Source organism: Triticum aestivum, chromosome 2A (assembly GCF_018294505.1).
Source record: "Triticum aestivum cultivar Chinese Spring chromosome 2A, IWGSC CS RefSeq v2.1, whole genome shotgun sequence".
NCBI classification, from domain to species: Eukaryota; Viridiplantae; Streptophyta; class Magnoliopsida; order Poales; family Poaceae; genus Triticum; species Triticum aestivum.
Genome location: NC_057797.1, coordinates 65020792 through 65033228, shown reverse-complemented (window position 1 = coordinate 65033228; position 12437 = coordinate 65020792). Strand labels below are relative to the sequence as shown.

General features: G+C 43.2%; 1 long non-coding RNA gene and 1 pseudogene across 1 annotated transcript; one reads left to right on the top strand and one right to left on the bottom strand.

The window, feature by feature from the left end:
- Positions 1-267: 267 nt before the first annotated feature.
- LOC123184738 (uncharacterized) lies at positions 268-3950 on the bottom strand. The gene is made up of 3 exons (XR_006493068.1): positions 3755-3950; positions 1733-2700; positions 268-666 (listed from the first exon to the last, which is right to left on the bottom strand). It is a non-coding gene; the product is annotated as an uncharacterized lncRNA (long non-coding RNA).
- A 6052-nt stretch (positions 3951-10002) lies between these two features.
- LOC123191511 (peroxidase 2-like) lies at positions 10003-12374 on the top strand (annotated as a pseudogene).
- Positions 12375-12437: the final 63 nt, after the last annotated feature.

The window sequence follows — 12437 nt, the reverse complement described above, 5'->3', positions numbered from 1 at the left end:
TGTGACGTGAAAATATGATTTAGTTAGACATGCCAGTTTTACCAGATAAGTTGTGTTACATATAGGGCATATAAACTTTCTAAAATTGCAGGTGAAAATTCAGTAACTCTAAATCATATACTTCAGTTCACATATGCATGACCTTAAATCATAGCAACGACAATCTAAGAGTTGTTTCGTAATAAAAACTGACAACCTAATTGGATGAAATCAACTAATGACACAGTTAATCCTGAAATTAAGAAGCGATAAATCAATCACCCGCAACAAAATCACATTATGTCAAGCACGCATAGCCTATAGTACGATGGCACGCCTAAATGTGCATTGCATACATGCCTGATAGATTACACATGGTAGGGAGAAGCCTGTACAGAATGGTCTGCAAAAAAATAGTGATCACTGCATGGCTGAGGGTCCTGCGTTGCAGTTTTGCAATCCAATGTTGAATCGATGGAGGCAGCGGGTGACAGATCCATCTACGGTAGTCACCTTGTGCTTCTCGATCTTGTTTTTTTTTGAATCAAAGCAACACACAGGACAGGCGAACCGCAACATGATTTAGAAGAGGCTTCTCTTGCTATGCACCAGAATAACACACAACAATCGGATGAACAACCGAGGTATGGCTGCAGAAGAAAATATGCCTTTCCTTGATTCTTTTTCCTGGATATCAAAGAGAGGACAGAAGAAAGGAGTCATGTAGGTGAAAGAGGATTTTCTTTTCCTGGATATCAAAGAGAGGACAGAAGCAAGGAGTTATGCAGGTGAAAGAGCCTAGCAGAGTGGGGTACTTCATCCCATGGTTGAAAATAAGACATAGATCGACCTGAGGGACAAAAATTTTAAACTCCAGATTTCAAGCGGAGCCACACAACTTTGGTCTATTTGCTTTGGCGAATGATTTTGTGTTTAACAAAAGGAATTATACATAAAATTCCTAACAATGGCGATCATGCATGCATATGGAGCAAGCGACCAAAGGAGTTTTTACCAAACATTGTAGTCTTCGGATTGGTCCTCCTACCCCTTTAGCGTTTAGTTTGTTCATAACTCTATGTTTGGTCTTTTTGGTATGCGTGTGTCAACTTACAGGAAAAGTATTCTGTGAGAATTATGTGAGGATTTTCGTTTGGTGATAAAGCGAGTAGATTCACAGAGTTCTATCAGGAAAGAAGTAGTATTAAAGGCACATATATTACATTAAAAGAAACTATTTTTTCTCTTTCTTAGATTCCTGTAGATCTTTTCATTGACATACGTTGGATATAGATGGCCTGTTTTTTTTTCCTAATTTTGTTAATGATCAAATTGGTAGATATTTTTCTGTAGGTAAAGTGGGGATCTCTATCTATTAGAAATACACATATGTACCTATACATGACATAGATAATTGTGCGTGTATGAGAACTCTATCACCTATGATGCACGGAAGGTTTGATTTTAAGTATGATACCTTCTAGCTGGGAGTATATTAGTATGGGAATTTCGGCATATATATTATTATATTGATTTTGTTTTACTTATGTGGGAAAAATACATGTGTAGGCTTTTGATACTACGCGTCAAAGTATCGGCATTCCCACGCTGGAGTATATCATCTTAACCAACGTTTTCAATAATAAATATTAACTCATTACCATGCATCAGCCATATGCGTGATTAAGCAAGAAATTAATTGAAGCAATGAATTCCTAGAACATATAGCAGATCAAACCCACTTGATTTATACCTTAGACACGTAGACATATACTCCGGCAAGTACTCATGGAGCTGCCACCGGTGAGTACTCTCCATGCAGAAGATCAAAATTCCAGAGATGATTAGCGTCTGATCCTAAGCAGTTCACCTCGGGAGGCAACGACTCGCTTATCAACATGACGGTTCCCTTGTTTTTGAAGGACTACGCATGCATATCGTTTGTGAGTAGGCCCTGAAAATCAAAAGCAGTAGCATCAATCTGTGCGACAACCATCTGTACATGATGTCTTGTTGGTATCGATGAAGACCATGTAAATGAAAAGCAGCAACATCGACATACACATGCAAATCAGGATTAATGCAATGGGAAATTTTCGTTTACCACTGTCATTACACAGCACACACATATCATGTACAAATCGAATTGCGCGGGATTAACCGTGAGGAGAACTGGAAGGGACGGAAGGATTGGTCCTCACTGACGGCGATTATCCTAAGAATAATTCATCTATCTCTTCGTCCTTCTCGGCTCAGCTCCTGCTATCCACCACTGCAACTGGTACATAGATGTAGGTAGGGTTCAGGGAGAAGAATGTGATAAGGAAATCTTACTGCATGCTATAAAATCAAATGTTCATGGTTATTTAGAAGTTCTTACTTGCAATCCAGATGATTCTGTTGTTTAAGAAAACAACGAAGAAAATGATGACACCAATGAACTGAACTAACGATGGTCAAACTAATGTGTATAGAAGGACGATACGGACCACAATGCAATAAGGAAGCGTAGACATAGCTTTCAAGATGTAACCATTACACGAAACACCTGGTTGTATAAACACCAGACATCCATATTCGGGTAACACTTTCTTCATGGATCTAATCTTAAAGTCAGAGCCTTAATCAACTCATTCAATGATAGCTCAGCCATGCAATCGCCAAGGCTTCGTTGCACCAAACTAAAGATGGTGAGACAACTGCATGCACAAGTAATTTGACCTGGAGGAGCCAAGAGGTAAATAAAAATAAGTTACTATTACACCTTATAACCTAATACAGTGGACTCTTATCATAGATAACTTTTTGTAAACATTTATAGTAGTCCTATCCGTCCGAATAGATAGTTGTGGTATACTGTTATTTTATATTCTGTGCATTAAATAATTGGGGCCTAAAGACTGTTCCGTAGAGCATTATGTAGCAAAATGCCGCAATCAACCTACCATTATTCCAAGAGCCTTTGGTCTGTATGAGTCCTCTTCAGTTCCTATGACTGCTTATAATTTAATTTTCTATCTCTTTACACTTTCCAGTCTACACACAACTCGTGTGATCAAAATATTAGGATACCAAAAGATCATATCAGTACTCTATGATCATAGTGATAATACCGTATGATGCTATAGTTAGATAGGATCATATGAAGGTTAAGCATGAAACTTGACCTTTGCCGCGTTTGCGAAACTCTTTTGCACCGTTCCCTCAAGCAAAATCAAGATTTCTAGTTCAGCTATTAAGACATAAAGAACAAATAAGTACAAACAAACTCAAAGGTGTCGACAATGGAAAGTTTACTCAGTACGTGCGGAATCGTTGCTGGCCTGAAGAAAAACAATCACATTGAGCTAAAGTAAAATTAAACTTAGAGAGAGTTTTGTTTCTGAAGCGATCTATGTGGAATAATTCTAACCTGAAAAAGACAAAAACAACTACTCGAAAGTTAAATTCTGGAGGATCATTGCTATCCATATAACAAAGATCCGGGGATAATAAAAGTTAAACGAATCTAGGAAAGAAGTTTTAATAATACAAAGGATTGTATTAATTGGGACTCAAAAGAGAAATCACAGATCTGAAATTTAGTGAGTAAAATTAAAATTAAACTTAAAAAGGGTTTGATTTCTGAAGTGATCTAGGTGGAATAGTTTCGAATCTGAAAAAGACAAAAACAACTACTCAAAAATTAAATTCTGGAGGAGCCGTTGCTGCCATATAACAAAGATCTGGGGCAAATAGAAGTAAAATGAATCTAGGAAAGAGGTTTTCTTGTTACAGAGAATTGTGTTGGGACTTAAGAGAGAACATCACAGATCCGAGATTCCACAGGCGGAGGAAGGCGATCGCGAGGTATGAGGTCACATAAAGATGAGTAGGTGCCGAGGCAGTATATACCTAGAAGAATCGGCTGCGGCATCTGCAGCACAACGGGAAGAAAAGGAAACAGGACGGTAGCCTAATTGTGGCATGGCGTAGCCTAAGATGAAGGGCAGCAAAAGTTTTGTTTATTGCGGCCAGAGGAGTCCAGGAGAAAGGAGAGTTTTTTTAGTTGACATGCGGCCAGAGGAGTCCAGGAGAAACGGGACATATTAGGATATTACGGTGGAAGGTGTCAGGAGCCATATCATACGTTTAACATTGATCTAAGTGTGTATACTTGTTATGAATCAATCTACACCATAATAATTCGGTCCCGCCAGATTAACAGCTCGTAAAATCTAATTAACGTGGGAATTTTTAGGAAGTGCCTAATTAGTATAGGTATAGATAGATAGATAGATAGATAGATAGATAGATAGATAGATGGCAAATGGACGTCAAAACGGTATTCCTTAATGGTTTCCTTAAGGAAGAATTGTATATGATGCAGCCGGAAGGTTTTGTCGATCCTAAGAATGCTGACAAGGTGTGCAAGCTCCAACGCTCGATTTATGGGCTGGTGCAAGCATCTCGGAGTTGGAACATTCATTTTGATAAGATGATCAAAGCGTTTGGGTTTATGCAGACTTATGGAGAAGCCTGCATTTAAAAGAAAGTGAGTGGGAGCTCTCTAGCATTTCTCATATTATATGTGGATGACAAACTGTTGATGGGAAATGATATAGAATTCTTGGAAAGTATAAAGGCCTACTTGAACAAGTGTTTTTCAATGAAGGACCTTGGAGAAGCTGCTTATATATTAGGCATCAAGATCTATAGAGATAGATCGAGACGTCTAATTGGTCTTTCACAGAGTACGTACCTTGACAAGATATTGAAGAAGTTCAAAATGGATCAGTCAAAGAAGGGGTTCTTGCCTGTATTGCAAGGTACGAGATTGAGCACGGCTCAATGCCCGACCATGGAAGAAGATAGAGAAAAGATGAGTGTCGTCCCCTATGCCTCGGCCATAGGGTCTATCATGTATGCTATGCTGTGTACCAGACCTGATGTAAACCTTGCCGTGAGTTTGGTAGGAAGGTACCAAAGTAATCCCGGCATGGAACACTGGACAGCAGTTAAGAATATCCTGAAGTACCTGAAAAGGACTAAGGAAATGTTTCTCGTTTATGGAGGTGACGAAGAGCTCGTCGTAAAGGGTTACGTCGATGCTAGCTTCGACACAGATGTGGATGACTCTAAGTCACAAACCGGATACGTGTATATTTTGAATGGTGGGGCAGTAAGCTGGTGCAGTTGCAAGCAAAGCGTTGTGGCGGGATCTACATGTGAAGCGGAGTACATGGCAGCCTCGGAGGCAGCGCAAGAAGCAGTCTGGGTGAAGGAGTTCATTACCGACCTAGGAGTCATACCCAATGATTCGGGCCCCATGACCCTCTTCTGTGACAACACTGGAGCTATTGCCCTTGCCAAGGAGCCCAGGTTTCACAGGAAGACCAGGCATATCAAGCGTCGCTTCAACTCCATTCGTGAAAGTGTTCAAAATGGAGACATAGAGATTTGTAAAGTACATACGGACCTGAATGTAGCAGATCCGTTGACTAAACCTCTCCCTAGAGCAAAACATGATCAACACCAGAACAGCATGGGTGTTCGATTCATCACAATGTAACTAGAATATTGACACTAGTGCAAGTGGGAGACTGTTGGAAATATGCCCTAGAGGCAATAATAAAATGGTTATTATTATATTTCTTTGTTCATGATAATTGTCTATTGTTCATGCTATAGTTGTGTTATCCGGAAATCGTAATACATGTGTGAATACATAGACCACAACACGTCCCTAGTGAGCCTCTAGTTGACTAGCTCGTTGATCAAAGGATAGTCATGGTTTCCTGACTATGGACATTAGATGTCATTGATAACGGGATCACATCATTAGGAGAATGATGTGATGGACAAGACCCAATCCTAAGCTTAGCTCAAAGATCATGTAGTTCGTTTGCTGTAGCTTTTCTGAATGTCAAGTATCATTTTCTTAGACCATGAGATTGTGCAACTCCCGGATACCGTAGGAGTGCCTTGGGTGTGCCAAACGTCACAACGTAACTGGGTGGCTATAAGGTACATTATAGGTATCTCCGAAAGTGTCTGTTGGGTTGGCACGAATCGAGACTGGGATTTGTCACTCCGTATGACGGAGAGGTATCTCTGGGCCCACTTGGTAATGCATCATCATAATGATCTCAATGTGATCAAGTGGTTGATCACGGGATCATGAATTATGGTACGAGTAAAGTGACTTGCCGGTAACGAGACTGAACAAGGTATTGGGATACCGACGATCGAGTCTCGGACAAGTAACGTACCGATTGACAAAGGGAATTGTATACGGATTGATTGAATCCTCGACATCGTGGTTCATCCGATGAGATCATCGTGGAGCATGTGGGAGCCAACATGGGTATCCAGATCCCGCTGTTGGTTATTGACCGGAGAGTCATCTCGGTCATGTCTGCATGTCTCCCGAACCCGTAGGGTCTACACACTTAAGGTTCGGTGACGCTAGGGTTGTTAGGAAGACTTGTATGTGATTACCGAATGTTGTTCGGAGTCCTGGATGAGATCCCGGACGTCACGAGGAGTTCCAGAATGATCCGGAGGTAAAGATTTATATATGGGAAGTTGTCATATGGTCGCCGGAAAGTTTCGGGGGCATATCGGTATTGTACCGGGGCCACCGGAGGGGTTCCGGGGGTCCACCGAGAGGGTCCACCTCTTCCGGAGGGCCTTATGGGCTGTATGGAGAAGGGAACCAGCCCAAGTGGGCTGGGGCGCCACAACCCCCTAGGTCCCATGCGCCTAGAGTAGGGGGAAACCCTAAGGGGGGGGGGCGCCCCCTTGCTTGGGGGGCAAGCCCCCCTCCCCTTGGCCGCCGCCCCCCTCTAGATCTCATCTAGGGGGGGCGGCCCCCTTCCCCTTTCCCTTATAAATAGAGGGGTGAGGGGAGGGCTGCAAACAACATCCAAGGCGCAACCCCTCGCCTCCCCAACACCTCTCCTCCTCCATAAGAGCTTGGCGAAGCCCTGCCGGAGTACTGCAGCTTCATCACCACCACACCGTCGTGCTGCTATTGGAGCCCTCTTCCTCAACCTCTCCCTCCTCCTTGCTGGATCAAGGCGCGGGAGACGTCCTCGCTCCGTACGTGTGTTCAACGCGGAGGTGCCGTCCGTTCGGCACTATGATCTTCGTGATTTGGATCACGTCGAGTACGACTCCATCAATCCCGTTCTTTTGAACGCTTCCGCTCGTGATCTACAAGGGTATTTAGATGCACTCCTCTCTCCCTCGCTGCTAGATGACTCCATAGATTGATCTTGGTGATGCGCAGAAAATTTTAAAATTCTCCTACGTTCCCCAACAACAAGCCCCAACAACGTGTACATCTACTCCGTCAAGACCGGACCGACAAGTACCCCAACGTCATGTGTACAACTACCGTCGCCGAAGACCTGGGTAGAAAAAACGTCAAGTACCTATGACCGAATAACGCCAAGTACCTCTCCGAAAACGAACATGTACCACTACGTCCGGAGGCATCAGATCCATCAAGTCCAACAACGACTGTGTACAACTATCGGCGACCCCGAACGACTATGAAACGTGAACCTCTACTTCCCCTCCAAAACGTGTCCCACTACCGCCGCCCGAACGTCTACGAAACATGTACCACGACCATCGTTGAAGACCCCGTGGACGTCAAGTTCCGTGTCGTGACCCCGAACATCTACGGACTTGAACCACTACTTCCCTCGACGACCTGTGAACGACTACTTCCTCTACGAACCGATCCGCTTCGAAACGCACGCTTCGAAGGTATAACCCCGAGATGACCGTCCGAGAACGATTGCATGCATTGTATGAGATGCACCTGTTGTCTGCACCGTGTCCGTAGTGTCTCTCGCTTCCATGTTGTCAACACTTGGGACACCTGGTAACCGGGAGGACCCCACCTTCTATCGCATGTCACGCTCCCGTCACTTTTCCTCTTGCACTGGTATCTCCGTGAGATATCAGAACTGGAATGTTGCCGTGGCACCATTTCTATTTAACGGAATTGTTGTTTGATGTTTCCGGCCTCATTTAAAATGCCTAACTGTGTATTTTACTCATGTTTCACCTCTTGCCATGTTTAACAACATTTAAAATTGTTGGGTACATAAATGGGAGATAACTAAATAATTGATGTGGTGTTTCGTCAATATGCAACTCGTTGCATATTGAGCTCCACTAATTTGTAGTGTTGTTTGTTGCACTTTGCCATGCCATGCTTCATTAAACCGGACATGCATCATACTTGGTTGTGCATCATGCCATGTTGATGTGATGGTTGTTTACTATGTTGCTTGCTTCTTTCCGGTTTGCTTCTCTCGTTAGCTTCGGTTTCGGTCCGGAGTTGTGAGGATTCGTTCGACTACGTCCATTTGTCTTCTTCATGGACTCGTTCTTCTTCCTTGCGGGATCTCAGGCAAGATGACCATACCCTCGAAATCACTTCTATCTTTGCTTGCTAGTTGTTCGCTCTTTTGCTATGCCGCGATACCTACCACTTGCTATATCATGCCTCCCATATTGCCACGTCAAGCCTCTAACCCACCTTTCCTAGCAAACCGTTGTTTGGCTATGTTACCGCTTTTGCTCAGCCCTTCTTATAGCGTTGCTAGTTGCAGGTGAAGATAAAGTTTGTTCCATGTTGGAACATGGATATTGTTGGGATATTATTATTATATCATATTTATTTTAATGCATCTATATACTTGGTAAAGGGTGGAAGGCTCGGCCTTATGCCTGATGTTTTGTTCCACTCTTGCCGCCCTAGTTTCCGTCATACCGGTGTTATGTTCCTTGATTTTACGTCCGTTACGCGGTTGGGTGTTATGGGAACCCCCTGATAGTTCGCTTTGAATAAAACTCCCCCGGGTCAGTGCTTCTCTAAGTGTTGGTCCAAACTAGAGCCCCTTGCAGTGCCACCTCGGGGAAACTTGAGGGCTGGTTTTAGTTGCACGGATTGCTCATCCGGTGTTGCCCTGAGAACGAGATATGTGCAGCTCCTATCGGGATGTCGGTGCATCAGGCGGTCTTACTGGTCTTGTTTTACCATTGTTGAAATGTCTTGTAACCGGAATTCTGAGTCTGATCGGGTCTTCCTGGGAGAAGAAATATCCTTCGTTGACCATGAGAGCTTGTGATGGGCTAAGTTGGGATACCCCTGCAGGGTTTGAACTTTTGAAAGCCGTGCCCGCGGTTATGTGGCAGATGGGAATTTTTTAATATCCGGTTGTAGAGAACTTGACACTAAACTTAATTAAAATGAACCAACCACATGGGACCGTGATGGTCTCTTCTCGGTGAAGTCCGGGAAGTGAACACAGTCTTGTGTTATGCTTGAACGTAAGTAGCTTTCAGGATCACTTCTTGATCACTTCTAGCTTCTCGACCGTTGTGTTGCTTCTCTTCTCGCTCTTATTTGCGTAAGTTAGCCACCATATATGCTTAGTGCTTGCTGCAGCTCCACCTCACTACCCTTTCATATCCATAAGCTTAAATAGTCTTGATCTCGCGGGTGTGAGATTGCTGAGTCATCGTGACTCACAGATACTTCAACAATTGCAGGTGCCGATGATACCAGTGCAGGTGACGCAACCCAGCTCAAGTGGGAGCTCGATGAAGATCTTGATCGTTGTTTTGTTTCGTTTCCTGTTGATCAGTAGTGGAGCCCAGTTGGGACGATCGGGGATTTAGCATTTGGGGTTGTCTTCTTTATTTTTGGTTCCATAGTCGGAGCTTGATTGTATTCTGGATGATGTATGTATAACTTGTATTTGTGTGAAGTGGCGATTGTAAGCCAACTCTTTATCCCATTCTTATTCAGTACATGGGATTGTGTGAAGATTACCCTCTTACGACAAACCTACTATGAGGCTATGCCTCTAAGTCGTGCCCCGACACGTGGGAGATATAACCGCATCGTGGGTGTTACACCGATAGTCAACCCGTGATGAATAATAATGATCTATTTTAATTTTTATAGTACACATATTGAATTGTACAAGTTTAATATTTGAATTATGAACGTAGGAAATGTCGTCATCGGACGACAAAAGTTTCCCGGGGAGTGCAGTTGGTGCAACGATGACCGAGGTATGTGCGACAGGCCTCACCTGGACGAAGATCGGCGCTTCAGCATTAAGCTCCAGGAGACCTTCGATGTTGAAACAGTACGCAACGACAAAAAGTGTTTTTTTCATAGTTAAGAATGACTTCAACTATTTCAACATGTAACTTTCATATTTTACAATTCGAGTAGCTTATCCCATGCCATGCAAGACGCTATGTCTTGGAGAGGATAAATTTTGAAGACCATGAAAATTTCAAAACAAAGAAAATTCACCTAAGGACCCATCATGATGTGGATTCTGAAGTAAATCTGTATAATTCTGAGAGCGTAACTCATTTTGGTTGCAAAAATTGGAAATAACTTTGCAAGATGTATGGTTTTTATGAGGGTATGCTTGTCACCATGGATCTTGGTGATCCTGACAACGACCAAGACAATATGGACATTTGGGTCCTTGTTGATACACTTCCAATTGTACTGCTATGTGAGTTTCTCAAACATAGTTATTAATCAATTTATATTGTTCATTTCAAAATATATAGTTGACAACTTATTTCCATTGACAGCTTATTTTCATTGTTCAAACAATGTGTGGAACATGGTAGATAGAACCTACTACACCGATGGCTCTGAGTTAACTTATCAGGAGAAAAATCGCCTGGTCACATTTTGTAATGATCTTGAGAATTACAATATCTATTATAAAACTCCTCCACATTATGATCAATACGTGCCACCAGTGCACGTGTTGAACTACAGTAACATCCATGGAGATGACATGGTAAGATTTTTTACTATTACGACATCTGTGTATCTTTTGCATAAATTCTTTTAAAACTTAACTACATTGCTAACTACGAAGTTATTACTATGTTTTTCAACAGAAAATCCTGAATGATTGTGTGCCTCATCTGATGCATCAGAATGGTCGCCTTGATGTTATGGACATACGGCCAGGTCATCCTACCAATCTCACTTGTCCATATCAGATTTCTAAAAGAGGTGGAGACATGAAATCACAGAATGGAAAAAATGTATGGACAATCGTAAGGAGGTTCTTGAAAGCACAAGGAAGCGAAGCGCAAGAATTGGAGACAGGATGAAAATTCATTCTCCATAATGGAGAGTCAGGGCCTATATTGTTTTATACTATTTTACCTTAAAGAGGGTATTTGAGTCCTACCTAATACTGATGATCATGTGCTAAGAACAATTAAGTTGGGTTGGTTCGATGACTATGAGGATGATGATCGTATAACTTGTTATAAATAACGAGTAGAAGTTATATGATGATACTTAAGCATGACCTGGTCAAGTAGCCATTGACCTCCTACGTTGTAGGGCAGAAACACCAAATTGTGGCACCTTACTGGAAGCACTATAGGGCCTGGCGTTTCTGCCCTGAGAAGAAATATCAAGGCTTGGGGCATTTCCAGTTACGCGTGCCGCGACCACTTATCTCTCCAGGGAAGAAACGCCGGCAAGTTTGGCGTGTCTAGATGGAGCAAAAACACCATAAACCTTGGTGTTATCAAAATTGTCAGATCGTGCTAAAAAATCTGAAAGGGCTCGGATCGTACTAAAGTTTCCTGACAAGATCAAAACAGTGATTTAGCCAAAAATATGCCCAATGCCCATACCGAATGGGTATCCATGCCATCGAATATCCATTAGGGCCTCTCTTCATGTACAAAGTTGTTTACATTAAAATACTGAATGCGACAAGGCCAACCAAATTTGGCCCCATACACTCAACTTAATTCTTCCACCGGAGTGTTTTTTAAGGGTTTGATGGAGCTGCTAACGTGGAGGTTTGAGATTGGATTAAACAGGTGGGAAGGGGTCCACCCCCTGAAAATCAGGTGGGGAGAGAGTTATGGTTTTGGAAAATTAAGTAAAACACTCGTATTAGTTCACCGTGACCGACATGGTCGCACTCTCCGGCGCCCACACCATCGGGTAGGCGCAGTGCCAGAACTTCAGGGACAGACTCTACAACGAGACCAATATCAACTCCGGCTTCGCGACGTCGCTCATAGCCAACTGCCCCCAGCCGACCGGCTCCGGTGACCGTAACCTGGCCAATCTGGACGTGTCGACCCCGTACTCCTTTGACAACGCTTACTACAGCAAGCTCAAGTCCCAGAAAGGGCTCCTACACTCCGACCAGGTGCTCTTCACGGGCACAGGTGGCGGCACCGACAACACCGTCAACAACTTCGCAAGCAACCCAGCGGCGTTCAGCAGCGCCTTCGCCTCCGCCATGGTAAAGATGGGGAGCCCGTTGACTGGCTCTCAGTGCCAGGTCAGGATCAGCTGCTCCAAGGAGAATTAATTGGGCAAAATGGTCATATATGTGGGATTAATAAGGCTAGCAACGGCCATTATAGCGCTTTCT